Source organism: Lepidochelys kempii, chromosome 4 (assembly GCF_965140265.1).
Source record: "Lepidochelys kempii isolate rLepKem1 chromosome 4, rLepKem1.hap2, whole genome shotgun sequence".
Classification (NCBI taxonomy): domain Eukaryota; kingdom Metazoa; phylum Chordata; order Testudines; family Cheloniidae; genus Lepidochelys; species Lepidochelys kempii.
In genome coordinates this window covers 68425642-68431641 of record NC_133259.1, presented here as the reverse complement: position 1 = coordinate 68431641, position 6000 = coordinate 68425642, and positions in this window count along the sequence as shown.

Below are 6000 nucleotides of genomic sequence, written 5' to 3'. Positions count from 1 at the left end.
TACTTTTCTAAAAAAAGAAATGAAATTATATCTATTCCAAAATCTCGCACAGGTGAAAAAAGCCAAGTGAGAAAAAGAACAACTCAGACATATAAAGGTATGAGAAACACATAGGGTGGGGTGGGGGCAGAGCAATATTAGGAAATGCTGAGTAGTTTAAATGCGTGTGTGTAAAGGTCAAATTACAGAAGACACAATTAGAACTAATGTGGTTTCCTCTCCTCAGTCCAGAGCTCCCTTCTGTGGATGCACACCACCTAGAAAAAAGGCAAAGTTAGCCTTAACTTGACCACTTAAATAGCTAATGCTTTTCTATTTTGGCATTATTCAAATTACATACAATTATCACATTTTCATCTGGATTAAACTGTTTCTTTTCATTTCTTTTCTTTTTTTGTAAATTTAATTTAATTTGTTTCACTTCTCTGTACCATATATGAACTGCTAAGGATCTTGATTCAGCAGTCTATCCCTATTCAGCATAGTATTTAAGTATGTGTTTAACTTTAAGGATGTGCTTAAATTCATTAACTTCAGTTGACTCTCATTTGCTTCAATAGGGGCACAATTAAGGCAAAACTGAGTGCTTTTGAAAATCCCACTCCTTGTTCCTTAAACATGTCCTAGGATTCTGACTGCTGGGACTTGAGACAAATTCACCTCTTACTGCATCATACTGTGCCTTTTGTTGTTCCATATTTCTAGCATCTGCCAGTATCATTTATTCAGATTTCCCCCCTTTTATTGGGTGGATAGTATATTAAGGAAAGAATTTCTGTTAGATTAATTTTAGCCTTAAGTCTATGGTGGATATTTATGTTTTTATATTGACAGCCAGCCATGCTTTCAGATCATGGTCCCTGTAGATATTGTGGCTTTAAAATATTGACCTGTTCTTTTTCGAACATATGAAGAGTGTTAGAGCAGAACTGTTAAAAATAAAAAGGATAAGATATGTTACATGGACACTATCCTGAAGCTCAACAGCTGTTCCAAAACTCCTGCTTTATATAGAGGTTTAACTCTGAAAAGTGAACGTGCTTTTTAGTGCTTTGTTGCACTAGCATTGACATGCTGATCTCTGGATAAAATATATTACTTTCGGTTCCCTTTTTTAAATTATAGCTGTTAGTAATTTTGTTTTTCTAACCAACTATTTCAAACCACTATGTCTTTTAATAGTGCACACTGAGTTAATGTGGCGTGTATGAGGAAATCCACCTTGCAAGTAAAAGACAGTTGATGCAAGATAAGCGTAGACAGCTGTATAATGATACCAGGAGCCAGAGTGCTAAACAAAGACAAATGTGAAAGGATGTCACATTCCCTGGGAAAGCAAGGGAGTGAATACTGTCAAGGGACTATGCCAAGCGAAGAAATCAGCTGTTCAACTGAAATAGGATGAAATTGTTTTGAAAGAATCAGTTAGTAGAACACAGTTGGCCAATTAGTGTGAAATACAGAGGGATGTGTCAGTCACTGACTCCTAGCAGACAGGCACTTAGCTCAGGACTATTTTTGGAAAGAGTTTCCATGGTTGTGAAGAGTGCTCAGGCCCTTTGCTTTTTTCTGATTGGCTAATAGAAAGGTGCTGAAAAAGGTGGTGGCAGAAATATCCCAGACCTCGTAGATATCACATATACAGGCACTAGAGGCTGTTACTTTTTGTTTTATGATTGGCTGATATGTCAAAACAATATAAATGTCCTTTCTATCTTACACATATAGGAGGAAAAAGAAGGGTAACTAAATAGAAAACTAACATATGTCAACTGAAAATATGAGAAATTTCTTTATAACTTGGGAGCAGGAACTCACTCTCAGGCAATCATATAATCTATTAGCAGGAACAGAAAACCGTTTTTTCCCCGCAGTGGGAAATACTGTTAGATACCAGAATTCTTAGTAAAATTTGCAAATGTATCAGCTTGATGTTCAAAGGTTATGTATCCTGCAAATGGAGAAATCTGTTGTTCCCATAGAAAAGTAATCTGTAAAACACATATAGAATAAATGATTTCTAAAAATAGCTGGCATTAGGAGGTATTGGGATTGGGCCCTGCATGGCATTGAGCTAAGCACCAAAGGCTCAGTTAAAAATTGCTTTCCTATTACCTCATTAATGAATATCATGTGAGAATGAGGTGAAAGAAATGGAAGAAGTTGTGTATTGTGTGTACTACAGTGCTGTGCTTCGCCATAGACCATTCTATGTTATCTACTGTGTATCTGTATCATGCCCGTCACTGGGATCTCCAAACGTCTGCCCTTTACAATACATTCTGTGCTGAACATGGTGGCCATACCACTCCATTCATACACATTAGCAAAACTGTAAATCGTGTGACTGATATTATTTTAGTGTCTCAGATCAGAACAAAGTAAGGGAAGATCACAATACTGAAACATAGCAAAGTATTAAAAACACTATGTACGTAAAAACAAACCTTGAATGTTGAAGCATCTATACATGAAAGACTGTAAAGGGGCTGACTGCACCAAATTAAATTTAGATTGCTTTACTCAGACAATGACCAACTCAGCCAAACACAGGGTTCTATTCACTCTGATTGTATACTCTGTCTCTCTTTCCCACAATGTATCTATCTTGTCTTTTAGACTGTATGTTCTTTGGGGCACTGTGATAAATGAAAGGGAGGGAGGTAAGCTTCCTTTTATGGACACCCAGCCAGCTATAAAATCCCTCTTAGTAGCTGTTCTCTAATTGTTCTACCTATAAAGGGTTAAAAAGTCTCACTGCTATGCACAGGTAAAAGGACATGAGTTGGCACCTGGCCAAAAGAGCCAATGGGAAGGCTAGAACTTTTTAAAATTGGAAAAAGACTCCCCTTTTGTGTGTCTGTTGTTGTTCTCCTGGAGAGAGGTGGACAGTGCAGCAGCTATGCTGTAAGAAGCTTGGGCCAGGTATGAAAAAATCATCAGTATCATACCTAAAAACTACTCATTTAAAATCCCAGATATGTAAGTAGATCAGGAAATGTCTAGGAAGACGCAATTAGGTTTATTCCTTTTATTTCGTTATTGCTTGTCGATTCCTCTGTGATAATCCCAAGTGCTTTTGTTTTGCTTGTAACCTTTAAGTTGGACCTCAAGAAAGTTATTCTTGGTGCTTAATCCTTGTAGTTGCTCTTTTAAAATCTAGCAATAGCCTGAGTTCCCAGATGTATTTTCTTTTATTTTATTAATAAAATTTACCTATTTTAAGAACAGAATTGGATTTTTGCGTCTTAAGAGGTTTGTGCATGTTGTTTAATTAGCTGGTGGCAACAGCTGATTTCCTTTTTCCCCCCCCTTTCTCAGCTCTTCCCCAGAGAGGGTAGGAGTGAAAGGGCTTGCGGGTACCCCACAGGAAGGAATTCCCAAGTGCGCCTTCCTGGGCTCTCTTGGGTTCTGCACTTGGGTGGCGGCAGCATCTACCAATTCAAGGTCAGAGAAAAGCTGTAACCTTGGGAGTTTAATACAAGGCTAGAGTGGCCCGTATTAATTTTTAGAATCCTTGCGGACCCCCACCTTCTGCACTCTAAGTGCCAGAGTGGGGAATTAGCCTTGACAGGCACGGATCATTTTTACTCTATATTTGTATAGTGCTGAGCATCATGGGGTCCTGATCTTGGCTTGGGCCTTCAGACACTACAGGAATTAATAAATACTACTAGTCCTATTAAAAGACAGATCTTGCCTTCTAGTAGTACATGCCAATTTTCCCAATGTCAACAAAGAGAGATTCTCTATGCTTACGTGACAGAATTACTGCTGCTTTTGTTCCAAAGGCCCTTTTTTCATGTCTCAGAAGAGACAAATTGAAGTCAGTGGAACTTCAATGTGAGCAAAGTCATGCACATGCATATGCATTTAGAGGATTAGGGCCTTAGATTGTAAGCTCCTTGGGCAGTGACCTGCTTCCTTATTTGTTTGAAAAGTGCCAGTGCTTTTAAATTACTGTGTTTAAAAAACACTGTTTCTGATTCTTAGACATCGTCTCACTTTTTTTTGTTACCCTGTTGTTTAAAAACCATGGCATGTAGACTCCTCAAGATTTACATGCCATTGATTGATAAAACAGACTTTTGACTAGGGCAACAATGTATAAATTTTAAAAAATTGAAAAAAAAATGTTAACATTGAGCTACTGAAATGATGTTTTCTGCACTGGGTCTACTATGGCAAAATGTTTTCGATCTATGAATTAACACCACAAATGTCCTAGGCATAGAAGTTCAGAAACAGAGTCTTTAAAAAAGATAAAGGTTTAGCAAACAAGAGTTCCTATAGCAGAGGGTTTTGTCTGCCAGAGTGCTTACGACAGAAGGTTTTGAGTATGGAAGTGTCCACAAAAGAAGGTTTCAAAGCACACAGGTCAATGGGATTAAAAGTTTTCCCCAGTCTGCTGACTCCTCACAGTTCACTGAGTATAAGAGAACATCATCTTCCAACCACACCAGTAACCCAAGAGATTTTAAACACTGGAGCTCTTACAGGGAGCCGAGAGCTTGGAAGAAAGGTACATTAGGAAAATGGAAAGACAAGATGACCTACCTGAAGCTCTTTGACAGAAGGTGGAGCAGGCTCAGTTTGCAGCTCCACTCAGCTTTTTCACCATGTCCCCGTGCAGCAACTAAGAGGAAGAGTTGCTGAGTAGAATCTTCCAAAGAGCAAACCCAGATCACATCTCCACTTCAGTACCTCCTGCAGGTACAACTCTGTTCCTGTGTCAGTGAAAAGCACATTTGATGTAGAAATACAGCTGTTGCTATATATGGCACCAGAGTGAAATTGTGAGCTCGGGCTATGTTTACACTATACATTTTGGTTAATGCAAGTTATGTCAGCATAAGCCTGCTGCAGTTAGTATGTTGCTTGTGCACATGCATATCTTGCATCAGCATAGCATTTATTCACAAGGAGTACTTGTGTTAAAGCACAGTGTGGTGCACCATGGGTAGATATCCCAGTGTCCAACTTGCTATTGTCCAGTGCACCATCTTTTGGGAAAGTTGTGCAATGCAAGGTGGGGTAGAAATGAGTCATGCAGGAGTGACTGGAACTAAGAGTCAAGTTCTCATCATGCAACTTTCTCCATCCCATAATCCATCCATATCCCATAATTTGCACACTTTTTGAAAAAATCCCACAGACCTGCATGGCACATTTTGGTGTCTGCCATCTCCAACAGAAGCATTGAGCCCACAAGCGCTGCACTACTGTCATAAATGTGCAAACACAGGACAAATGCAACAAGGGAGGCATGATGATTTTGTGGAGGACAAATTGCTGTGGGACATAATGAAAACTGACTCAAAGTTGTTGGTGGCAATCATGGAGCAGATGCACATGGTGAAGCACCACTTCTGGCCCAGCAAACAAGCACTGACTGGTGGGATCGCATTATAATCAGGGCTGGCTCTAGGTTTTTTGCTGCCCCAAGCAAAAAAATTTTTGGCTCCCCCCCCCCCTTTTTTTGGCTTTTACACGTTTGCACTTGCATTTTTTTGTTTGTTTGTTTGTTTTTGACTGTTTAAAATGAAAAAAATGAAAACAGAGAATTTGTAATTAGGGAAATAAAACTATTTCCTTCTAGTGTACTCATTTAATTTTAACAAAGTCACAATTACAAACAATTTGGGTTCAACTATACACTGTAATGAAAAACGTTAGTGTCTTCTGGTGCGCCCAGTTCCTCATAAATTAAAAGACTTTATATGAACTGATTTTTTCTGGTTTTTATACTTGAGTAGTCTTTTAATAATTCAGTGAAATCTAAATTTTTTGCAATAGTACTTTCAATTGAAATTAATGCAAGTCCTTACAAATGATTCTGAGACATGGTGGACCTCAAATAGTTTTTTAATAATTTCAGTTTTAAGAAACTGCTCTCACCAGAAGCCACTGACACTGGTAATGTTAAAAGAATGTGTAATGCTATAGCAGTGTTTGGAGCGAGGTGCTCGGGGCTGTACATCCCGCCTGTAGGCCCCCAGC